The 26,112-nt window shown below is 44.2% G+C and overlaps 1 protein-coding gene and 1 long non-coding RNA gene across 25 annotated transcripts in view; one reads left to right on the forward strand and one right to left on the reverse strand.

Annotated features, from left to right (window-relative positions):
* The window catches only part of LOC108348452 (uncharacterized), a 61,996-nt gene extending 45,695 nt beyond the window's left edge, over positions 1–16,301 (reverse strand). For 2 of the 5 annotated variants that reach the window (XR_015639626.1, XR_015639623.1), the window contains exons 1-2: positions 16,194–16,301; positions 14,140–14,285 (exon numbers count right to left, since the gene is read on the reverse strand). This is a non-coding gene — a long non-coding RNA (uncharacterized LOC108348452). Of the gene's footprint in view, positions 1–3,595; positions 5,096–10,901; positions 11,057–12,120; positions 12,492–14,139; positions 14,286–16,193 lie in introns of those variants that run through there. The other 3 variants (XR_015639625.1, XR_015639627.1, XR_015639624.1) reach the window with 3 other exon arrangements.
* Positions 1–26,112, forward strand: part of Erc2 (ELKS/RAB6-interacting/CAST family member 2) — an 860,589-nt gene that overhangs the window by 116,704 nt on the left and 717,773 nt on the right.

Below are 26,112 nucleotides of genomic sequence, written 5' to 3' on the forward strand. Positions count from 1 at the left end.
TGAGGTGAAAACAGCTGCAGTCTTGCAACCCAAACACCACAGGGCCAAGATGCCTGGGTCTGGCTGTGCTCTCTGGTTCCTTGGTGGGCATTTATTCCCCAGAGGAGCTAATTCTGGCTTAAAGGGAGGTGCAGGATCTCTTCTGAGCCTGGCCCCACCTACTGAAAGTAGCTATGATCACCCCTGCACCAGGTACACTGGGTTAATTTTTTAAAATGGTGGCTTCTGTGAGGAACAAACAGAACAAAGGCACAGTTCAGAAAGCGAAGGGACCAAGAGGAAGCTAAAAGAGGGAATTTGGTGATGACTCCCAACTGCCACCCCGTGTGTGTGTGTGTGTGTGTGTGTGTGTGTGTGTGTGTGTGTGTGTGTGTTGTGTGGTATGTGTGTGTGTGTGTGTGGTGTGTGTGTGTGTGTGTGGTGTAGTGTGGTGTGTGGTATGTGTGTGTGTATGTGTGTGTGTGGTGTGTGGTATGTGTGTGTGTGTGTGTGTGGTGTGTGGTATGTGTGTGTGTGTGTTGTGTGGTATGTGTGTGTGTGTGTGGTGTGTGGTTTGTGTGTGTGTGTGGTGTAGTGTGGTGTGTGGTATGTGTGTGTATGTGTGTGTGTGGTGTGTGGTATGTGTGTGTGTGTGATGTAGTGTGGTGTGTGTGTGTGTGGTGTGTGGTGTGTGTGTGTATGTGGTGTGTGGTGTGTGTGTGTATGTGGTGTGTGGTATGTGTGTGTGTGGTGTGTGGTGTGTGTGTGGTGTGTGGTATGTGTGTGTGGTATGTGTGTGTGGTATGTGTGTGTGGTATGTGTGTGTGGTATGTGTGTGTGGTATGTGTGTGTGGTATGTGTGTGTGGTATGTGTGTGTGTGTGGTGTGTGGTGTGTGTGTGTGTTTGATTTTGTGTGTGTCTCGTGGACATGTGTATACACATGCATGTGTTGGCCAAATGTCAACTTTGTATGTTATATTGTTCCTTGGGAATGGGAATTTTTTTTCTGTATTTTTGTTGTTGTTGTTGTCTTTTAGATAGGGTTGGCCACTGGGGCTGGTCAACTATGCCGGTCTGGCTGAGCAGCAAGCCACAGCTATCTACCTGTCTGTGTGTCATGCCTGGAGTTTTTACACTTGTTCTGGGGATTCAGGCTTCCTGGCAATCCTTTACAATATGAGCCACCTCCTCAGCCTCCACAGAGTAAGGTTTGACGTTTATTCCATGCAAGGAGACTGTCGTTTATAAATTATATATTACATATTTCAAGAGTAAATGTTAATGTTATCGCAAGAGGATCCAGTGAGTAAAGCGGTAGGCATGTCACTCGGCTTATTTAGTCAGTGAGGAGGTCAGTAATGCAGAAGGTTGCTGTACTACTTAGTGATTTACAGTTATCACTGACAGCAAGGGCCAGAGGCACGGGGACTTCGCTGTGAGATTTCATTTGCTAGAAATGTCAGGGAAGCTACACCCATGATGTCACAGAAACATGGCCGCCTAAGTAAGACCTGGACAAGGATGATATCAATAGATATGCTAATATGGAAGGAGAAATCTCATCGGGCCTTAACCTTAGATAAAGAGCTACATTCAACTGAGGAATGCTGAGAGCAGGAGAGGTCTCCCCAGCGAAGAGCCATCAAATTGATTATCCGGTACTCAAGTGGTCAGCCCTGAAGCCATATACACACCAGTAACATTATATGGACTGAGCAGGTTTGTCTATATAGTTACCAATACATATATGCATGCATCAACAATTAAACAAATAGAGCCCAGTGCGGTGCTGTGTGCGTGTGTGCATGTGTGTGCACGTGTGTGCATGCACACGTGCATAGGAAGGGTTGAAGGGAGAAACAGGAGGGCTAAAGTGATGTAATTATATTCTAATTTCCAAAGATAACACACAGTCACCCCACACACATGCATACACTAGTTATTTAACAGAACAAATGCTTGTCTGTCCAGCTAGACTATACAGCTGCTACCTCCCTTCTTTTAGCAGTCTGTTTCCGGGGGCTCCCATCGGGGAGATAGATGTCCAATAAAAGCTGTTGAAAATGGTTGAATGCATGCCAGCCTATTCAGACGTTGCTGTTTTCAAAGAATGAAAACTGTTTTCTGTGGGTGTAGACGGTGATGCTGGTGGCCTGAGAGAGGTGAGCACATGGATGAGCATCTTCTGCCTCCATCGGCTCAGCCACCAGGAACATGACACAGTGAAATGGGACACAGCGGGTGGGTACCCATCATGGTGGAAAGAGTGACCTGCTATTGCAGCGGAATCCATGACGTTCCACCAGTGGGAATAACAACAGAAGCTCAGGAGAGGGGCAAAGTGAAATCTATTTCCATAGTAACCATATCTACAAACACGCTCAGGAATGTTGGTGTCAGAGTCCACCGTTTATTAAAGGATGGCATGTTTCGCTTGTCACTTTGTCACTCACTGAGGTTTAAGTGCTGGGTTGGGGTGCAGAGCTTCCCCTGACTTTTCTGAGAGATGCTGCAGGTATTAATTGGAGACAGAGTTTCAGGGGACTTGGTTACTGTGACTGAGGGCTTCATGGTCCATAGAGCACATGAAGACACCATGCTACCAGACTCTCTGAATGGGAGGGGAGGGTTTGCCAGGGCAATGGAGGCCCAGTGTACTCCAGAGTCAAAAGCCGCATGAAGCCAGCTTAGCCTGGTCCATAGACAGTTTCAGATGCCTTGGGTCCTTTTCTTGCATTTGTTTTCTTGGCTTTTCTTTTCTTTCTTTATGTTTCCCACTTTATCCAGGAGATATGAGCAATGAAACCCTGTTTATTTTGCAAATGTAAAAGGATATTTTGCTTAATGTGGTATTTAAAATACCCATCTGTGTCTCTCTGTCTGTTTACTCTGATAAGTCCTAGGAACACAGGCCTGTCTGGGTGAGGAGCTAGAGATCATGAGTTGTGTTCTCAGGGGACAAAGAAATGTAAATTTCAAAAGAAAGGCTTATTGAAAGAAGCAATCCTTTCTTTGTTGCTGTGGTTGAAATCTCTGGTCTAGTGTTATACCATGGATTCTGTATGCAAACAACAGAATCTGCTGAGCTAAAGAGGATGCAAGATTTTATGATGGAAAGAAATCTATGATAAAAATATCCGAACTTTATGATTTGAAACAAAAACTTAGGCGACTTTTTGTTATAGTCTAAAGCTTCTTGCTTTAGTGAGCATTTCTATGGACTTTAAGACTGGCCTTTTCAGTCTTCTAAGTCTCTGTAGCCCTTAGGAGAGGAAATCAAATTATCTAAAATTAAAATACTGTAATTTGTTATATGCTTAGAACTTACTATGTTGCAGGCATCCAAATCCCATGATTAACAGCACAAAGTCCCTTCTCTTGTCAAGTTTACACAAGAGTGGGAAATTGTGCTATGGAGGGAACTTCTAACTTCCTGAATTGTAGGAAGAGTAAAAAGAGTACAAGAGAGGGAATGGAGGGGGGGGAGAAATGGGGAGAGAGAGAGAGAGAGAGAGAGAGAGAGAGAGAGAGAGAGAGAGAGAGAGATCAGAGCAGGGCCTGACTGTATTAGTCTCTTTTCTTTGACTATAACAAAGTTCCCGAGACTAGGTAACATGCAATAAATAGATTTTATTAAGCTCCTCATTGCAATGGCTAGAAAGTCTGAATATAATGATGGTGTTGGCTTGGTGAGGATCATCATATTGGGGTCACACAGAAAAAGGAACAAGTATTCACACAGTATGATTCACAGCAAGAGATTCTGAGGTCAGGCTTGGTCTTATGCAACTCACTGGGGTCCCACCAAAAAAAGATGTTTATCCTGTTTAAGAACATGGGTTTCGGTGGCCTAATCACTTGTCCCTGGACCCCATACTGGAATCCAACCTTCTAGCATTTTGGGCTATACTGTGACCATACCTATACTGCAGCATTGCTCAGAGTGGCAGTTACTTAGGCTCAATTCTGAATGAGCCCCCTTTAGAGAGAGAAGACATTCAGTCTGAAAGCTTGGCATGGTCTGGCAAGGTGTTACATGTCATGAAGTTGAGAGACAAATGGTGTGATCAACCCCGGCTTGAGTTGGGACAGGTGGCTGATTAGGCAGGATGAGGGACTTGAACTTTCTCTGTGTAAATGCCCCTTCCACAGAGAGCTGATTCTTCATCAGTGAGGCTAAAAAGGTAGTCTACATGAAACAACTCTTTCTCTACTCACAGATGAGAAATTCTGGCCCTTAATAATGTCTAGTTCGTGCTATTCAATTTTATATTCTACTGTGTTGGAAGAAGTGCAAGACCTGGAAATGGGTGAGAAATAAACCACTCCCATTTGTTTAGCTGTGGTGGTGGTCTTTCCCTGGGGAATGCAATGTGTACCCTGAGTGTGGGACCAGCTTGATTCATCTCCATGCCCATCCTGGTTCTTGATGAGCATGGTGCCGTATGTGAAACTTCAGAAGGGAACACTCAAGGATTTGCAATGGCCCCTGGGAAGCCTGCTGTTGTGGAATGAACTTTTAAATGGAAATGTCAAGTGTTTAGCACAATAGCTATCATATGGTAAGTGCATAACGAATGGTACTTTTCTATTTGCTTGTGTTTGTTTGTTTTTACAACTACATCACCGGGAGTATTTGTCATGGACTCTAACACTGACTCAATCATGCTGTTCCCCTGTTGAAATCTTTCGATTCTCACACTGCTTGGAGAGTGAGTGAAAAAATCTACAGAGAATTCTAGATTTTGTAATGGCCATATAGAGTTGTTGGGTTTCTAACCAGGGTAAGAAAAGGACTTGAAACAGTTAAAAAATGGCCTGGCACATTTGAGCTACAAGGTTTTTATATCACTCCTGTTTTCCCATTGCTTGGAAGAAGAGACTTGTGATTTTATGAAGCTTCCTTCTGTGTTTCCTTCCAGGGGGGAGCAGCAGGGTGGAAGAATTGTCCTGCACATTTGCAGACTCCAGACCGATCAATGAGCAGGCTCTGAGATCTGTACTATATGGCCACATACTTGTCTTCCTTTGTGCCTTTCCCATTCTTAGTGTGCATTGCATAGGAAAGATTTTCCAGGACTTTCTGTATGGCTTGCCCCAGAAGTCTCAAACCACCTGCAGGTTTAGTAAACAGGAGTAAATGACCAAGGAAGTCTACCTTGTGTTTTGAAAGTCACAAATAATTAGAAGCCAAGAAGTCACAGTGAAGGCATTTCCTTGCTTAAATAATGTTCTAGAGAATAGACAGGTGATTCAGAAATTGCTAACAGGATTGAAAATGCCTTTTGGGCACAGTGAGACTAGGTGGCTTGGTGATCTCAGAGTGGGACTTAGTATCTAGGTTTCTTCTTTCTGTGTTACTCAGTTTCTTTGTTACTCAGTTTCTTTGTTACTTGGTTTCTTTGTTATTTGGTTTCTTTGTTACTCAGTTTCTTTGTTTCTTTCTTTGCTTCTGCTTCAAACTTCAGGCCTTGTGCAGTGCTTCACAAACACCCCACCACTGAGCTATATTCCCAGTCCCACCATTCTTTTATTTTAGCTTTTTTCTTTCCTTATTGAAAGGTTGTCAAGCCTATAAGCCTTTCCTAGGTGGTCACTCTTATCTGTAGTGACTCCTGGGAATGGGTAGAAATAACTTCTTATACTGGCAGGCAGCTCTCCCTTTCCATGCTGAGAGGAAGCCAGACCCTCTGAGGACATTATACCTCTTCATCCTCCCCACCCCCCAAAATAGAAGGCTTGGCTCCCAGAGGCTGGGCACAGTGAGCTCCTTTTTTAATTGGCAGAAATCTCCTCTAACTCCTAGTGATGTGTGGTGTCTGTTTCCAGAGGGCTTTCATTATGAGTTCTTAGGGCTCTAAACCAGACTCTAAATCACTGAGGAACAGGCTTCATAGGATGAAGAATTCGACGGGAATAGAAAGTAGAATTCTCCCAGAATAGATCTTATCCCTTTAAAATAACCATAACCTACTACATGATGAATTAATTACAAATGTGCTTCAACTTTTAAATAACATGCAGTTTTAAGAGATTTAAGCCAGGTAATCTAAGCTATATCAGATGCAATTGTAAACAAAGGAAGAACAAGAAATTTCTGGGTACCATTTAGGGTGCTAAATTAGTCAGAATTTTTACCATAAGAACGGGGATGCTCACTGATCTCATTGGCAGTGGGACCTGGGAGAATGGAGCCTAGAAAGGATGTGGACCATAGTCTTGTGCAATGAGGGCTTTCTCCAGAGCTTTGAACATTTCAGACTCTGAAGAATCACATGAATAAAGTGTACAGTCACAAGACAAGGTGCATGTGGCAAAAAACATGTTTTTTCATAGAGGCACATAAACAAATAACGATACCCAGTTGTAATGAATAATCTGAAGTCAGCTCACTCCTATCCGATACACCTAGGAGAGGCACAATGGCACATTCCAAGAACAATCCCTTGCTTTGAAGAACTGAGGCCATAAGTCCTTGTCTTATTTTCTTTGAGTTTTCTCACAAGCACTTACAATTCTCTTCACATAACTCCGTTCTTGGACTGTGTTCTGAGAAAGGGACATTTACTTAGGATTTATATGCATCCCCAACCTTCTACCCCTCTGCCTATTGAAATTTATACAGATGTGACATAAGCCTGTCTTGAGAAGAGGTTTGTCTACTTTAGAAGTTTCTTACAGGTGGCAAAAAGTTTTAACACCACACACACACACACACACACACACACACACGAGTTTTATCTGGAAATCTGTGTTGTTGTTCATAATAAGCTATGAAGGAAGCCATAGAAGATGTTTTATGCTTTTATGATTAAGAGCACAAAACCAAAACTACCCAGCACAAGGGCCTTAATTGTCCTGTAGGTGTGAGTTTGGTGCCACCTTGTGGCCGATTGTCAGATCAGACACACAACATTAAAGGAAACAACACCCCAAGGCAACTAATACTAAAATTATGCCCTGCAAATTAGATTAGGAGGAGAGGTTGGGGGAGGTGGTGGTGGAGGAGGAAAAGGAGGAGGAGGAAGAGGAGGAGAGGAAGAGGAGGAGGAGGAGAATGACACTGTGGAAAATTGTGGGTGCTTGTGTCCACAATAAGACAAGGCCACTTGCTTCCCAGAATTACAGAGATGAACACATCCAGCAGGACAATGAGTAAGGGTTTCTGTCTACAATATATTATCACACCATTACATTCATTTAGAGCGAAGTCTGTCAACATATACCTTTTACATAATTATGTGTGGCTGTGTGTCCATGTGTGTAGTTGTGTCTGCCCTGGCAGTGTGGTAGTCAGAGCACACCCTTGTGCAGGAAGTTCTGCTCTGTCGTAGGCTGTGGGGGATGAACTTAGATCAACGTTCGGCTTGTGTGGCAAGCATCTCTGCCCATCGAACCATCTAATCAGCCCCAGGATCATCTTTTCAATGGTAATACTTAATGTTGCCTTTATGAGAATAGTAGACATATAAAAGAAGGCAGTCTTGTGAAAATAGCTTGACTAAAATGTAGATACTATATAAATTATGCCTTTTATACTTTGAATTAATAAGGTGATGAGGTAAAAATTTAATTTTTAAAGTGTTTAAAAGGTACTTTTGAGAAGTTCGCAGTGCACCCCGCCCCCCAACTCTACCTATGTCCCCTCTATACATTCCCATATTCATGGCTTCTTATCTGTAACTGTTGTTTTACACACATGCGTGTGCGCGCGCGCACACACACACACACACGCGCGCACACATACACATACACACACATGCATGCATGCACGCACACCCACATACACACACACCCACACGCACACACACACATGCGCACACATGCATGCACGTGCACACACACACGCATACAGACACATGCACACACACACACACACACGCACACACACAGCTGTTTGTATGTACTGCTGCTGAGTCTGTTTAGTGGCGCTCATGTGTGTATTTGTTTAGGGCCGACCCAGTTGGACTGGGTAGCCTATAGGTGCTTGTTCCTGAAGGACATTGTCTCTTCCTCTTTCAGCTGCTGTCACTTGCCTATAGCTCTTCATGTAGGTCTAGGCCATTGTGTGATCTCTTCTTCACACTGGCATGTCAACTGGTGGTGGTGTTGGAGAGGCCCTATTTGGGATAACACATTTTTGATATGTAGCTTCTGAGTAAAATCACATATGGGAGCCACACTGTCTCATCTCAAATTCCCAGGATCCCTGGCTCTTACAATCTTTCCTCCCCTTCTTCTGCAATTCTTTAAGCCTTAGGTAGGAGTTATATCATGAGAGCATCAGTAAGGGTTGGTCATTTCACGGTCAGTCATTCTCTACGTTTGTACCAGTTTCTGGTTTCTGTAATGGTATCTGCTGCAAAAGGAAGCTTTGTTGAAAGGTGAAAACTAAGCCCCCCTCCCATCTCTATATCTGTGCTGTGTTGCATGTATGTATGTATGTATGTATGTATGTATGTTATGTATGCATTGAGAGAGCGTGTGTATACTTGCATGCACTGTATGTTTGTAGGGTTAGAGAATAACTCTGGGGAGATGGTGAGCTTTTCTGTGAGTGTGCTGGGGCTAGAACACAGGGCCGTGCAAACGCCAGGCAAGTGCTCCACCTCTCAGCCCTAAGCTATGACTTTTGACTTATTTTGTCCACTTTTGTACCAGCCTTCAAGGCATAGGGAATGAGCTTTTGTTTGTCTGTTTATCATTGTTTATGTGAGTGTGTGTTCATACATACATGTGGAAATCAGAAGACAGCTTTTGGGACATTGGTTCTCTCCTTCCACTTGGGGTTTCAGGAGTCAAACTTAAGTTGTCAGGCTTACAGGGCATGGGTTTTGCTTGCTGAGCCCCTGCCTGGCTTAACTGTGCTCACTTTGCCCTGGGGAAGAATAGGTTAGAGGCTTGCCCAGGACCAGTCCTCATGGTATCCTAGAATAATTAGAACCTAGTTTTTGTAGGAGGCCAGGGTAAGACATGGACTTTGCTAGGCTGATGGGGGCTTTAGACTTGGCGTGCTTAAAGAGGGTGGAGACTGGGGATGGGGATGGAGAGGAAAAGGAGAGTTGCCATGCAGCCAGACAGTGCAGCAGACAAAGGAAAATCTCTTTAATTCTTTCCGAAAGCTAAATTGAACCCTGGAAAATCGTCTCCCTGATTAAACCTTTCTAAAGGAGGTTCCTTTTACACACACAGCAAAGCCCAAACACATTTAAGTGGCTTCCTGATCTTTGAGGACCTGGCTCTGTGCCTTCTCGTCAAGCAAACATAACTCCAGCAACACCAAGTTGCTCTGGGCACAACCTCCCAGTTTCCTTTTTAACTCTCTGCTGTAGCCCAAGCTGTGCCTGTGACCTTGTTTACTCTTCCTCAACATCCACAGATTCTTTTTATAGGGCTCCTCTTAGGAGATTGCCCCTCAAATGCTTCTTGATGCTTCCTTCCTGTCCTCCAGTACTCTGGGGTGTGCACACTGCACACACCCATGATGCCACGTGATGATCTGGATGCCCCAGGTTTCCTTATTAAACAACAATATCTAGAAGAGGGAGTCCTGCATGCTAGTTTTCCTTTTGTTCTATAAAGGATTTGATCTATATCTGGTTCCTACCGTAGCTGACAAGGCCTGAATTGAGGCCAGTTCAGAAGGTGTGTGGGGGATCAGTGGGAGAAATGAGGACACAGGCTTCTAAAGCTCCCCCATGACATCACTGGTATCTGTTCTCTGGGCACGAGGCACTTCCCGCAGCTTCTCCCATCAGCCTTACTTTGTCTCCGGGCACACACACACTCCTTCCATGTGGTGAAGCTCCCTGTTCATTGTACAGCGTCAAAAGGGAGGCAGGGAGGGTTTCTCTTCAGTCTCACGGAGTGTTTTAGGGAATGATCTTGACTGTGTGGCTCTTGAACAGTTGCTGTCCTGGCACTTTGTGTGTGTTATGTAGCTGGTCTGTGTGGTACTTTTCTTGTCTGTGTTTATCATAGAGTTCTACTGGTTGTTTTTGTTTTCTTAAAAATAATTTCATACAAAACAGAGATTGATCCAGGAGGCTCTCTTGAGAGAGGGAAGGGCTGTAAAGGTTCAGCTGTTCTGACACAAAAATAGATTTACTTTTGTAGGGCTTTTCCCCTACTTGTCCTCTAGGCACATAGACCATGGTCCTCTGATTCTCTTCTTTAAAGGGCTGGCTTTGGTGGTCCAGGCAAGAATGGTTAGTTGTAAGCAATTGTATTCTGACCATAGCATGGGCACATGAAGTAGATATCATGTGAATGTAGAGCTTGGTGAAGTATTATATACACACCACCATCATCCAAGTCCGCATGGTGAAGTATTATATACACACCACCATCATCCAAGTCCACAGACACACCACCATCACCCAAGTCTGCATGGTGAAGTATTATATACACACCACCATCATCCAAGTCCACAGACACACCACCATCACCCAAGTCTGCATGGTGAAGTATTATATACACACCACCATCATCCAAGTCCAAGACACACCACCATCATCCAAGTCCACATGGTGAAGTATTATATACACACCACCATCATCCAAGTCCACAGACACACCACCATCATCCAAGTCCACATGGTGAAGTATTATATACACACCACCATCATCCAAGTCCACAGAGGACTCTAGACCCTCCATCCCTTTCCCCCTTGCCAACCTGTTCTCTCCTCAGAGCCAGCTGGTACCTGACTCCAGGGTAATCTTGGCCTTTCTTAAACACCTCATTTACTGTCTAAGGATACATTCATAAGCAGTGCAGCTAACCTGCCCGATTTTGAACTTTATTCCAGTGGGGTCACATAGTCTTACGTTTGGAGTGTGGTACCTTTCATACAACACTGTGACATTCGTGTGTAGCTCTGCTTCAGATGCCCACTGTCCTGTCACATAAACAAGCTCACCTCGTTGTCTCCTTCTGCCGTGTGCTGAGAGTGAGCATCTGGCTTGGCTGCAGGCTTTGGCCATCATGCACGATGTCCCTTCTAGTTTCCCAGCTCTCATGCTTTGGGGCACACGGAATGCACTTCAGAAGCTCTTGGGAATGTCGTAAGTGTATCTTCACCATTAGTTAAGACGTCAAACATTTTCAAAACAGGTTACCGATTTACTATCAGTATTCCTCCATCATCTAACCCCCAGTTTTTTCAAACGGTGGAGACCAAAGATGAATTGAATCACAGCTGCTCTTTGTTTTGGAGCTGGAGTTACAGGCAGTCATGAGCCATGAGACATTGTGAACTCAGACCTTCTATAAGAGTGGCCAGGGCTCTTAACTGCCCTTTACTAATTGCTTGTTCAACGTAAGATGCTTTATTGATAGCACAACAGGTCACTGGCATGGCCAAACACCGGCATCCACAATGTTCCCGATGAAGATTCCTGAGGATAAGGAAGGAGCTTACCTCAGGGAGTTTGACTGCCATGACCACACTTCTTAATGCTTCATTGAAAATGTTACCTACGCTCTTATAAGTTCTCTATGGTGTGTGTGCATCTCTCTCTCTCAGTCTAGCTCTGATACCAGGTGTCTCCCTTGATTCCTATCCGTATGTATGTATGTATGTATGTATGTATGTATGTATGTATGTATGTATGTATGTTTTGAGACAGTTAGAGCTCATTGACTTGGCTAGGCTAGCTGGCAAACAGCTCCAGGGGTCTGCTTGATTCTGTTCCCAGCCCAAGAAGGGGGAGATAGACATGTGTCACTGTGGGTTTGGGAACGCAAACTCAGGTCCTTGCTTTCATGCAGGCCCTTTAGCAACTGAATCATCCCTCTAGCCCCATGTGGTTTTCTAAAAGAAGTTAGAGCAATAAATGGTATTTGTCAGCATCTTTCCCCTAATTTTTTATTATCAATAAAGGTGAAATTCATAAGTTACTTTAATTTCCCAAGTCCTCAGTTCTGTCTACAGGGACATCTCCTCCCTTCTCAGCCACATTTGATGGAGGCTTTACAAGTCACCATAGAATAGCAGCATTTCTCCCCACCTCTCACTAGTCATTGCAGCTAATGGGATTAAGATCCCAGCTGTCTTTTTACCCAGGCCCGGCGTGGCATGGACTCTGCATGTCTCTTCCTCTGTGCTCGACTACAGAGCTTATCTATGTGCTGGATACCAGTCTGTAATCACACTGGATGGAAATTATGATCCTCGTTTCATAGGGCAGGGGCTCGAACCCACACCCAGTGTCTCTGGCTTCCATGTTCTTGCTATTCACTGTGCTATGCGTCCCAGCCTCTCTGGGTTCCCTTACCTGGACTCATTTCAGCCAGGATTTTACACAGAGTGCCTTTCGTTTTGTCTAGTGGGGTTTTGTTGAGACAGGGTTTCTCTGTGTAGCTCTGGTTGTCCTGGGACTCACTCCATAGACCAGGCTGACCTTGACGTCCTCTGCCTCTGCCTCCTGAGTGCTGGGATTGACGACCATCTCTTCCTCTGTATATTCACAGGTTAGGAAGGTTTCACCAGTCATGCATGGAGCTGATCCTACGAGCAGAGGTTCCTTTTGTGTGTGGTGTTCTCCCCTACACCCTTCTATGTCTTATTAACATTTCGTTCTCTTCAGAACTCAGAGTCAGTGCATTCGTTTGAACTTTTTACAGACTATGAGAGATCCTTTTGGCACTCACTTATGTCACCTGTGGACTCTTTCACTCCCCTAACTTTCTGGAAGTTTCTGGTGAGTGGAGCTCTCTCACACTGCAAACACAGTGTTTGTGCACAGACTGGGAGGATACCTCAGAGCAGAGACAATGCTTCCCGTTGTTCCCTTACCCTGAACCACTCCTGGGCACATACCAAAAGATGCTTCAACATATAACAAAGGGACATGCTCCACTATGTTCATAGCAGCCTTATTTATAATAGCCAGAAGCTGGAAAGAACCCAGATGCCCTTCAACAGAGGAATGGATATAGCAAGTGTGGTACGTCTACCCAGTGGAGTACTACTCAGCTATCAAAAACAATGACTTCATGAAATTCTTAGGCAAATGAATGGAACTAGAAAATATTCTGAGTGAGGTAATCCAATCACGAAAAAACACACATGGTATGCACTCACTGATAAGTGGATACTATCCCAAAAGCTCATGTTACCCAAGATACAATCCACAGACCACATGAAGCTCAAGAAGAAGGATGATCAAAGTGCAGATGTTTCAGTCCTTCTTAGGAGAACAAAAATATTCATAGGAGGGAATATGGAGACAAGGTTTGGAGCAGAGACTGAAGGAAAGGCCATCCAGAGACTGCCCCACCTGGGGATCCAGCCCATATACATAAGCCACCAAACCCAGACAATACTGCTGATGCCAAGAAGTGCATGCTGACAGGAGACTTATATCTCTATCTCCTGAGAGGCTCTGCCCAAGCCTGACAAATATAGAGGTGAATTCCTGCAGCCAACCACTGGACTGAGAATAGGGTCCCCAATGGAAAAGGTAGAGTAAGGATTGAAGGAGCTGAAGGGGTTTCCAATCCCAGAAGAATGATAATATCAACCAACCAGAACTCCCAGGGACTAAACCACCATTCAAAGAGTATGCATGGACAGACCTATGGCTCCAGGTGCATGTGTAGCAGAGGATGGCCTTGTTGGGCATCAATGAGAGGAGAGGCCCTTGGTCCTGCCAAGACTCAATGCCCCAGCGTAGGGAAATGTCGGGGCAGGGAGGCAGGAAGGGGTGGGTGGTTGGGGGAAACACTCTCCTAGAAGCAGAGGGATGGGATGGGATGTGGGTTTATGGACAGGAAACCAGGAAAGGGGGATAACATTTGAAATGTAAATAAAAAATATCCAATTAAAAAAAGAGCCTTAAACCAAGGACTCACTTCTAACTATCATTTAAATGACTCTTTGGTCTAGTGATGGATTGGTTTGGTTTTTTAATATGCATTTTCAGTTCTAAGGCTACTTTCTGTCAAGCTTAGCCTTATAGTTTTCAAGGCTTAATCAACTCCAAGCACTCTGGCCATAGGATCAGCTCCATGCATGACTGGTGAAACTTTTCTAACCTGCGGATTTACCGAGGAAGAGGTGGCTTAAGAAGACTGCCTGAGTCTGCATAACTGGATTAGGTTTGTTCCCATCGGTGTTTAGCATCCCCACCCCCTCCAGTGCATTCCTTTCTTACTGTGGAAGTGTGACAGTATCTTCTTCCCTGTGGTATTAGCCAGCTTTCTATCACCACGGTAAAATATCCTAGGCAGTTAACTTGACCGGAGGAAAGGCTTGTTGCGGTCCGCCCCTTTACTGGTCTCAGTCCATCTCCCTCCGTACCTGTGGTGAGGCAGAAGAGCATGGTGAGGGGTGTGGTGGAAGCAGATACTCACTTCCTGTTGGTCAGAAAGCAAGATGAGAAAGGAGGGGCTGGGTCCTGTCATCCCCTACAACGGCCTATCAATTGGTGCCCTACCGATGACCTGATTTCCTTTCACTAGATCTGTCCTTGTAATGGTTCCACTGCCTCTCAGGGTTCAAGACAGTGACACACAGACTTTAGGGGCAGTTCAAGCTCCAAACTATAGCACCTTCCTGACCCAGAGATTTCTACAAAGAGGTGACGTATATTCTAGAGTACTTGGAAAACCAGGGGATGATAGGATCAATCAAACTTTGCCAAAGTTCTTTCTCAATAATCCTGTCTGCCTCCATCTGTCTGGAAGACTTTATGTGTCAGGGATGTGAACTTCATATTCCCAGTCTCCAACCCTGCCCACCAGCCCCCAAGTTGGAGGTTTCCCTTCTTCAGGCAGTAGGCTCTGGTGGAGCAGTTTCCTTTGTGAGCAGGCAAGGAGAGAGCACCCTGGACTCATTTGTACAAGGCCAATTTCTTTCAATCCACTGCAGGAAGAACTGGGGACTCCAAAGATGGGCCCCTTCTGGACATTTTAAATGTTGTTTCTTTAAAAATCAAGAAACACAATAGTAATAACTTCTGCTTTATTCCTGCCGTTTATAGATTGGACCCAGGAAGGAGGTCAGCAATAGTTTATCCAGACCAGCTATTTACAGATGAATGGATAAAAAGAATATCATTGAGAATAATGGTGAGATCTGGGCGGCAGAAGTCTGACTGTGTTGCGGTAACAGCCAGGGGCTCTGACACGAGATCTGGCAAAAGATGCAGATGAGAACAGGCCACCTTCCTTTGGCTCCTTTGGAGGAAACGAGATAGTATGGGTGCTATATCACAAACCAGTACAGTCCACCTCAGTCAGACCTTCAAATCTCCTGGAAGTTATAAAGTCGTGTAAATTAATGACATGTGTCGAATATCCGATAATTACTTATATAGGCCGTTTTTTGGAAAGCTATTTTGAAAAAAAAAAAAAGCACTGTGTTAAATGATTGCAATTGTTACACATTTAGTGTAACTCGATTTGCTTCTGATTTAAATTCCAAATGAAGCTGGGTTAAAACAAAGAGTAGGGTTGGGATATACGTGACTCCATGGTCGAGCACCCGCTCAGCGTACAGGAGTCCTGTGCTCCATTCCTGGTATGGGGGGAGAAAAGGCCAAGCAAATAAAATAAAATAAAATGAATGGCGAACACTCTCAACATCACCACGGCAAAACTGCACATTGAACTGCTCATCACAAAATATTTTAAACATCAAACGTTTACGTCTCACGTTACAATTTGTAAAAAAAAAAAAAAAGAAAAAAGATATTTCTTTTAACCGTGTCAGGATCTAAAGCGACCTTGAGTTGGAAAATAAACAAATGACTGGGAGGGGTGGGGCGCAGCGGGAAGAACGGGGATGCCGCTGAACTCGGGTGCTTGTGGACTTGTCCCTTGATCTGTCCCAGCACGTTACCCCGATTACTTTCCAGATGCCTATGGCTGGGCGGAGTCCATCTGAGGTGGTCTTCAGAGATGTTTCTGTACTTTCCCAGACTCCAAACTTAGGTTTCTTTCTCCCTGCCCCCCCCCCCCCCACCTCTTCTCTCCGTCTTTCAGTTAAATGTCATAGGCTAACAAAAAAGCTCAGATTTTGAAACTGGACTTGCTGGTGTTAAAATAATTTCTAAAATCTGTCTTTCCTTCCCAGTCCCCGCTCCCAGAATATTGACTCTGAGACTAATTAGTTATTAAATGCTTCGGCCATTGCTTCGGCCATAGCTTCGGCTCCGAACTTATTTAACCCGTTTAAGTATTCTGTGTTTACCACTTGGTTAGTTACCTCTCCTCAGGTCCGGCTCACTTCTTTCTTGGCCTCTTCTCAGCGTCTCTCTGAGTTTCTATGTCAGTCCCTCCGTCAGTCTTCCATCACGTGTCCCCTCGAGTCTTCGGCAGCTTTCTGTGGGTCTCTCTTTTATTGACTCACTATTTCCCAGAATCCTCTCTCTTCCGGCCAGTGTCCCACCGCCTATTTCCTGCTTCAGCTCATTGGCCATCAGCTTTTTTTTTATTGACAGGTGGTGTTTATAAGAGATGCTCGCTACATGCTGGGCTCCAATCTGCCTTTTACTCTTGAGTTTATTTGACTTCTCTCCGCCCCATTTTATTTTTTATTTTTTGTCTATGAAATGGGGGTAATAATACTTTAATAAAAAATAGTATCTGTTTCTTAGATTAGATGGAAGGATCAAACGGGAGGACTCTAGCATGGGCCTTGGTAAGTGTTAGTTGAAGCATGGCTGTTACTGTCTCCTCTATCACCGCATTCTTTTCCGTCCTTATTTTTATGCCTCTGCGAAGACCCTTCCAAGAATTTCTTCTAAACTTGCACTGTTCTCTAGCCCAGGTGCGGGGTATTCTCCCGGTTTCAGCTCAGTTTCAGTGTGCGTACATACCACGCACACCTTCATTACCTGTGATGTGCACAGCTTCTGGCAGATACTGAGGTGAGATGCCTAAGTTCATAGGGTCTGCATCTAGCAGATAGAGAATTAGCTATTAGGGTGGAAGGAAGACTTACATGGTATGGGGTTACACAGCCAGGGCTCAGACCCACCCCACAAGTCACGAGAGCGTCCTGAGGGGCACATTCAAGCCAAAGCATGAGTAGGACCTTAAACACGCAACCTACTCCCATCTTCTCTGTGGAGCTTTTCCCAGTCATCTTCATTCTTGTCAACCCATGACCTAAATTATATTAGCATTTTATTTCTGGTTCAGGGCTAGCCTGCCCAGATGCCCATGCAGGATCGGAGCTTCCTAGAGGATACTGTTCAAATCAACCTTCAGTTAGTGGGGTTTTTGTTTGTTTGTTTTGCTCCCCCCTTTTGGAGCTAAATACATCCCTGAATGAGAATACATTTTACAAGGGAATTCTCCTTACTCATGCTTGACTCATTTGAGCCTAGCTTTTCTTCTTGCCCGCTGCTGACTCAATTCTGCCATCTGCAAATTGGAAGGCTTGGATAAGGGTCATTCAGATTAGGGTCTCTGTGAATCCCTCCAGTCTGGAGATGGACATGGGTTGTGAGGGTAGCAGTGTGAGTGCTGTGTATAGTAGTGACATGGAAATATGGGTACAATATCCCCTGGTGCTTTTATGTTTCGGCTGGCTGGTCAGGTGGTAGAGTTGTATAATGGTACCCTCTTTGTGTGTTCTTCAGGCTCTAAGATAAGCATTATGGGATATGGGATATCTCTTCATATAAAAGAATCCACAATCATTAGCCATAGGTTTGACTGACTAACTAATCCAAAAGAAAGCTGGAATGCAGAGAAAGACATCATGGAGGTCTTGAGGAATCAGTGCAAGTGAGGAGATTTCACACAGAGGAAAAGCGTACAGGAGAGAGGCATCGAGTATCAGAGTATGATCTGACGCAGCCCCTAGCCCACTGCTTCCTAGGAAGCAGAGTGTTGTGGAACAAAGAGCAGTGAGTCACTATCGGGCTGCCATTTCTACCAAAGGAAATGATTTTAAGAACTGGCCATGTAGAATAGCAGGTGGGTCCCCTCTAGCCAAAAATGGCTAAAACCATTAGAAATGTGTGACCTTGAGTTCAGAAAGAAATATAGAATTCAGACCTATTCTTACTCTCACGTTTGCATGTACCAGATTCATACACAATTCAAGGTGATTTTAGAAGACAGATCCAGAGAAAGTACAGCTGGGCAAAAAGCTGCCCCTTGAACCTGATCTATGCTGGTTGATTGGTTTATTTTAGCAGAGTTAGTGAGTTAAGACAGTTCATTGGCTGAAGTCAGAGCATGCACAGGGGCAGGGTTGAAGTGTGTGGCTTTTGCAGGGCATCAGTTTAGATTTTTGCTGGGTTCTCTTCCCTACCAGCCTCCATGCTTCCTCAGTAAATGGGATCCCAGAAGGTTTTGGATGCTCTTTGATGGTCCTGAGTAACCCTTTCTCTTCCATTGACTTGTATTCTACTTCTAACTGACTCAGTGAGGCAGGTGATTGCCTGCAGCAATGGGTAAGACTCTTACTCCTTGATCCACAGAGCCGCTGAAATAGGAGTGAAGAATGAGACTGTTTGTCTTGAAGCTTGGCTGTGGATGGACAGAGTTCTTAAGAGGAGCCCATAAGAAGAGCCAGTCATAATAAGACATCTTTATTTTGTAATCCAATTCATGAATACATACACATATTGAAGTGCTTATCTGATAGATGCATGATGGGTAAGAGCTCAAGATGAATCATTGACCAGAGTCAGGTGAAATGATTATAATGAATGCTCACCTAGACTAGTATTGGTCACACACAGGCAATGCATAGATTACATCTTAAAATGGAGGCATTTATTAATTGAGCAAATATTCATCGAGCATCTATTAGGTATGTTACATTGTTATCAGGACTGGATATGATACTTTGGGCAAATAGTCAACTTCTTGCACTCCTAGAACTCGTAGTATAGTTAGAATATGAACACACACAGTAAACATGGATGAGATGAGGAGGAAGGGTCTAGGAAGACATCCCTGGGGAGGTGACATTTGAACAAAGAACTGAATAACGGTTATCATCTAGGGGAAGGGGACTTCAGGTAGAAGGAAGGGTAAAGGCTCCAGTGGCTAGGCGGGAGTTTGCTCAGCAGGCTGGAGGAGCAGCAAGGTGGCTGGAAAGTGAAGGTGAGTGCTGTGGCTCATCTAGGTTCTACAACTTAGCGTGAACTCACGTCTTGACACTTCCTGTGGTAACTTTGGGCAGACACACGCCTGTTTTGAAGGAGGTTGATTTGAGGAGATCCTTGAAGGACCATTGAGTCTGAGCATGACTGTGATCTTCAGACTGTTGAGGGTACACTGCTCTTGCCTTTCTCTTCGATAGACTAGGATGAGTCACAGAGGTCCTGATAGTCATCACACCAGCATGCTCTGTCCTCACCACCACTGAACTACTCCATTAGTCATCCTTTCACACTGCTTCTGCTTTCTGACCTCTTTCTACAGGATTAAAATAGCCAACATCAGTACCCAGTGCCCAATTGTTTGTGGACAGTAACTACGGGGAGTGACTCATCACATGTGGGGTTGGGTAGGATGGGCTGGTTGATTAGTTGTGTCTAGGACAGGCAGCTACTGAGGATAGGACACCTGCAAAACCATTGATTCCAAGACGTTATCTTTCATGGAAATGGGAGGAAGACATGTTTTCCAGTCAGCAGAGCATTAGTGCAGAGGGGACAGGTGAATCTTGATATTTCAGAATTCTGTGATTAATATTTTTTTCCACAGTGCTTTTAACTTCCCCCAAAATGAGATGAGTTCTAACTCCGCAAAGGGCTATCTGTCATTAGTACTTCTTAGGTTGTTAGCTAGTGGAGGACCATTGATCAGTGATTACGGTGTTTGTCATCTGTTTTGTAACTGTCCTGCATCGAGAATGATCCATGGTAATGCTTCCAGTTTAAAATGAGGGAGTTTATTAGGCACAGAGCAGGCAAATGTGGAGGACTAAGTCTCAGTCAGCACATATGGACAAGCAGATAGTGAAACACTGTCAAATCAGACTCTTTAAACCTTCAGTGGAAATGATAGACTGTAGCTCTTCAGTTGAGATAACAAAAGTAACGACATTAAATCTGGCCCCCAAACATCTGGTGGAAATGGCTGGGGAAGCCCCATTGAAACAATAATGCTGAAGTTCTGCATTGTGAGAGTCTCGGGGGCAGCAGCTCCTCTCCAGATGAGTTTTTTTTGGGGGGGGGGTGTTGTGCATGCAGTTAACAACAGTAATCCCTCTTGGAAGTTGTTTACCTTGTAGCTGCTTTCAAGGGCGTGTTCTGTTCAACCTACCCTCCTCTCTTCTCAACAGCAGTGTGTTTCTACTCTTGGACAGTTTGACTGTCCTCACTTCTGTTAGACACAGGGCTGGGGACCAGCCTGTCACTAGACAAGTGGCTTTAGAGGACACTTTGAGACAAGCATGCTTGGACCTTTTAGCAAACATACATGACGTGGTGACGGGTAACCAAATACTGACTCCCTTCTTACAGAGTACCACCAATGAACCAAAGTATGGTACCACTAAAGTCGAACTTGTGGCAACGAGGGAGTTTATTGGGCTTCCTTACAGTGCATGGATGAGGGCTTATTTCTAGGAGTGTGGGAGGATCCTTAAAGCAGCTCCTACACTGGAAAGTTTCACCCCAGCATGGATGACTTCCTCATAGCTGCACACATGGAGCGACTTCTTCAGTTAATGTTCTACAATCTGCATACTCTGGCATCTCTTGACACCATAAGGCTCAGAAGGGAGCTGCTGGAGTCTTGGGTCAGGGGCCAGTGACTCTCCCTAACCCTCTTTCTATGAGGGAACATCAACAGTGGATAAGCTTGATCTCAGGAATTTCTTGTGAGTAGTCACAGCTATGCCAGTGAGGATGACAGCCGTGATGCTTGGAGAATAACTTTATACAAAAGGTCCAGGGTAGGAAGGGAAGTTGGTTCTAGAACTAGCTTCTTAATAAGCCTAAGCAAACTACCAATACCTTTTATGTCACGGCAACAATGTTCTAAACATCTTATGTGCCATTTGTGTACTGATGCCTGAGTCAAACCTAAACTTGGTGGTGCAACTGTTTAATTTGCTCATTAGGGGTCATTAGATTATGTTGGGTATGGTTGGACTCAGTTGGCAGTTCTATCTATCTATCTATCTATCTATCTATCTATCTATCTATCTATCTATCATCTATTTTCTATCCTATTCTATTTATTTTTTTATTGCCTCTAGGTCACTCATGAGACTGAAGTCATCTGGTTATACGACAAGGGCAGTTATAGTGGCTTCTGTTACATGGCTGGCCTTCCTTCCTCATGGTCTCTCATGTCAAAGAGCATAGCTTGGGCATCTTCAAAGCATGAATTTTCAACTACTACTCCCTCTTTCTCTTTGGGGAGGCACTTTTCCTGGCCTCAGGTAGTCCTCACCTTTCAGCAATATGTTGATCAACAATTAAGTACTCAGGTGGGGGCGTGTGCGTGTGCCTCTGTAGCTTTTTTTCATCCCTCCAAACTCCCAGCTTCACCTTCTGGAGCCAGGGAATCATAGGTCTACACTTTGTGTGCTTCATGTACTGCACTGCAGACTCTGCCACTGGGCTGGGGAGGTGATACTTAGGACTCATTTGCTTCCTATGGAAGAACCACTGTCCCTCCTCTCTCTCTCTCTCTCTCTCTCTCTCTCTCTCTCTCTCTCTCTCTTACTCTCTCTCCCTCTCTCTCTCTACACACACACACACACACACACACACACACACACACACACACACACACACACACACAATTTAATCTCTGTAATTGCTTCTTTGCCAGAGGTCTCAAGAGAATGAAAGTTAAACTAGCAAGTTCTCTTGAGTTCAAAGTTAGGAAAACATCAATTCTGAATTCTAGTAACCAAAGCTAGCCCAAGGTTAGCACAGGTTCAAGCATAACTCTTGATGGGAGGGATAGCCTGAACCTCTTAATGGAATTGGTGGGGAGGTCATCGCAAAGGGGCGAGATGGTAGTGATAGGAAGAACACTAATAGGCTTCGCAGACACCATCATTCCACTGGTAGCATGGACTGGTAGGGCGAATTTTAACACAAGGGTGATCATTTCTCAAACAGCTGTTTACAGGATCTGAAGCCTGTCGAGGAGAATGCATCCAATCTAAAGTTGTGAAGTATAGTTGTTGACTGGTTTTGTAGATGAGGAAACTGCTGCTTCTCAGGGAGTAAGGGTTGGCCTGAGGACACCCTGTGTGATTCCCATGCCTGTGTGATTCCCTGATGACTCCCTGAAGTCCTTTCACTTTGGACTGGTTGTTTTTTTGTAGTCTTAACTTTTACCTATATCTACCTAAGCAACTCTTGGCTCCATTCACCACTCTGAGTTTTATTCCTCTTGGGTTTTCCCCCTGAGCATCTCTTCTTATGTGCACACAGGGGAGCTTTTGCAGTTGCCCTGCCTTTTCTAGTTGGTGTTGGTCATCTGTTCTGCCTGGGTCCTAGAGACCGGAGAGTCATCTGCCACCTAGGCCCTGACTGCTCTTGTCTTAGGTTGTCCAGCCTTTCCTTACTGGTTTCTGTGCCTGTATTCTCCAATTCTTGCGGGTTGCCCTCCCATTCTAAAGCAGGCTTATGTCCCCCACGAGCTCAAGCATTTGAACACTTGACTTCAATTGGTGGCAGTATTTGGGGACGTTATGGAAATGTTAGATGTGAAGCCGTTCTGGAGGAAGTACATCACTGAGAGCAGGCTTTGAGAGTTGATAGCTTTGCTGCCTCTCTCTCTCTCTCTCTCTCTCTCTCTCTCTCTCTCTTCCTCTCGCCTTTCCCTCCCTCCTTCTCTATCTGAGTTGTGATCTCACAGCTTCCTGCTCCTGCCGCCTGGTAGCTGGCCAGCCTCCCCAACCATTGTGCACCCCCTCTAGAACTGTCAGTCCTCCCACCTCCAAGTTCTTTCTTCTATAAGTTACTGTTGGTCATGGTATTTTTTTTTTATTAACTTGAGTATTTCTTATATACATTTCGAGTGTTATTCCCTTTCCCGGTTTCCGGGCAAACATCCCCCTCCCCCCTCCCCTTCCTTATGGGTGTTCCCCTCCCAACCCTCCCCCCATTGCCGCCCTCCCCCCATAGACTAGTTCACTGGGGGTTCAGTCTTAGCAGGACCCAGGGCTTCCCCTTCCACTGGTGCTCTTACTAGGATATTCATTGCTACCTATGGGGTCAGAGTCCAGGGTCAGTCCATGTATAGTCTTTAGGTAGTGGCTTAGTCCCTGGAAGCTCTGGTTGCTTGGCATTGTTGTACTTTTGGGGTCTCGAGCCCCTTCAAGCTCTTCCAGTTCTTTCTCTGATTCCTTCAATAGGGGACCTATTCTCAGTTCAGTGGTTTGCTGCTGGCATTCGCCTCTGTATTTGCTGTATTCTGGCTGTGTCTCTCAGGAGAGATCTACATCCGGCTCCTGTCGGTCTGCACTTCTTTGCTTCATCCATCTTGTCTAATTGGGTGGCTGTATATGTATGGGCCACATGTGGGGCAGGCTCTGAATGGGTGTTCCTTCAGTCTCTGTTTTAATCTTTGCCTCTCCCTTCCCTGCCAAGGGTATTCTTTTTCCTCATTTAAAGAAGGAGTGAAGCATTCACATTTTGATCATCCGTCTTGAGTTTCATTTGTTCTAGGGATCTAGGGTAATTCAAGCATTTGGGCTAATAGCCACTTATCAATGAGATCATACCATGTATGTCTTTCTGTGATTGGGTTAGCTCACTCAGGATGATATTTTCCAGTTCCAACCATTTGCCTACGAATTTCATAAACTCGTTGTTTTTGAGAGCTGAGTAATATTCCATTGTGTAGATGTACCACATTTTCTGTATCCATTCCTCTGTTGAAGGGCATCTGGGTTCTTTCCAGCTTCTGGCTATTATAAATAAGGCTGCGATGAAAATAGTGGAGCACGTGTCTCTTTTATATGTTGAGGCATCTTTTGGGTATATGCCCAAGAGAGGTATAGCTGGATCCTCAGGCAGTTCAATGTCCAATTTTCTGAGGAACCTCCAGACTGATTTCCAGAATGGTTTTACCAGTCTGCAATCCCACCAACAATGGAGGAGTGTTCCTCTTTCTCCACATCCTCGCCAGCATCTGCTGTCACCTGAGTTTTTGATCTTAGCCATTCTCACTGGTGTGAGGTGAAATCTCAGGGTTGTTTTGATTTGCATTTCCCTTATGACTAAAGATGTTGAACATTTCTTTAGGTGTTTCTCAGCCCTTCGGCATTCCTCAGCTGTGAATTCTTTGTTTAGCTCTGAACCCCATTTTTTAATAGGGTTATTTGTTTCCCTGCGGTCTAACTTCTTGAGTTCTTTGTATATTTTGGATATAAGGCCTCTATCTGTTGTAGGATTGGTAAAGATCTTTTCCCAATCTGTTGGTTGCCGTTTTGTCCTAACCACAGTGTCCTTTGCCTTACAGAAGCTTTGCAGTTTTATGAGATCCCATTTGTCAATTCATGATCTTAGAGCATAAGCCATTGGTGTTTTGTTCAGGAAATTTTTTCCAGTGCCTATGTGTTCCAGATGCTTCCCTAGTTTTTCTTCTATTAGTTTGAGTGTGTCTGGTTTGATGTGGAGGTCCTTGATCCACTTGGACTTAAGCTTTGTACAGGGTGATAAGCATGGATCGATCTGCATTCTTCTACATGTTGCCCTCCAGTTGAACCAGCACCATTTGCTGAAAATGCTATCTTTTTTCCATTGGATGGTTTTGGCTCCTTTGTCAAAAATCAAGTGACCATAGGTGTGTGGGTTCATTTCTGGGTCTTCAATTCTATTCCATTGGTCTATCTGTCTGTCTCTGTACCAATACCATGCAGTTTTTATCACTATTGCTCTGTAATACTGCTTGAGTTCAGGGATAGTGATTCCCCCTGAAGTCCTTTTATTGTTGAGGATAGCTTTAGCTATCCTGGGTTTTTTGTTATTCCAGATGAATTTGCAAATTGTTCTGTCTAACTCTTTGAAGAATTGGATTGGTATTTTGATGGGGATTGCATTGAATCTGTAGATTGCTTTTGGTAAAATGGCCATTTTTACTATATTAATCCTGCCAATCCATGAGCATGGGAGATCTTTCCATCTTCTGAGGTCTCCTTCAATTTCTTTCCTCAGTGTCTTGAAGTTCTTATTGTACAGATCTTTTACTTGCTTGGTTAAAGTCACACCGAGGTACTTTATATTATTTGGGTCTATTATGAAGGGTGTCGTTTCCCTAATTTCTTTCTCGGCTTGTTTCTCTTTTGTATAGAGGAAGGCAACTGATTTATTTGAGTTAATTTTATACCCAGCCACTTTGCTGAAGTTGTTTATCAGCTTTAGTAGTTCTCTGGTGGAACTTTTGGGATCACTTAAATATACTATCATGTCATCTGCAAATAGTGATATTTTGACCTCTTCTTTTCCGATCTGTATCCCCTTGATCTCCTTTTGTTGTCTGATTGCTCTGGCTAGAACTTCAAGAACTATATTGAATAAGTAGGGAGAGAGTGGGCAGCCTTGTCTAGTCCCTGATTTTAGTGGGATTGCTTCAAGTTTCTCTCCATTTAGTTTAATATTAGCAACTGGTTTGCTGTATATGGCTTTTACTATGTTTAGGTATGGGCCTTGAATTCCTATTCTTTCCAGGACTTTTATCATGAAGGGGTGTTGAATTTTGTCAAATGCTTTCTCAGCATCTAATGAAATGATCATGTGGTTCTGTTCTTTCAGTTTGTTTATATAATGGATCACGTTGATGGTTTTCCGTATATTAAACCATCCCTGCATGCCTGGGATGAAGCCTACTTGATCATGGTGGATGATTGTTTTGATGTGCTCTTGAATTCGGTTTGCCAGAATTTTATTGAGTATTTTTGCGTCGATATTCATAAGGGAAATTGGTCTGAAGTTCTCTTTCTTTGTTGTGTCTTTGTGTGGTTTAGGTATAAGAGTAATTGTGGCTTCGTAGAAGGAATTCGGTAGGGCTCCATCTGTTTCAATTTTGTGGAATAGTTTGGATAATATTGGTATGAGGTCTTCTATGAAGGTTTGATAGAATTCTGCACTAAACCCGTCTGGACCTGGGCTCTTTTTGGTTGGGAGACCTTTAATGACTGCTTCTATTTCCTTAGGAGTTATGGGGTTGTTTAACTGGTTTAT

Source organism: Rattus norvegicus, chromosome 16, assembly GCF_021556685.1.
Source record: "Rattus norvegicus strain SHRSP/BbbUtx chromosome 16, alternate assembly SHRSP_T2T, whole genome shotgun sequence".
Classification (NCBI taxonomy): domain Eukaryota; kingdom Metazoa; phylum Chordata; class Mammalia; order Rodentia; family Muridae; genus Rattus; species Rattus norvegicus.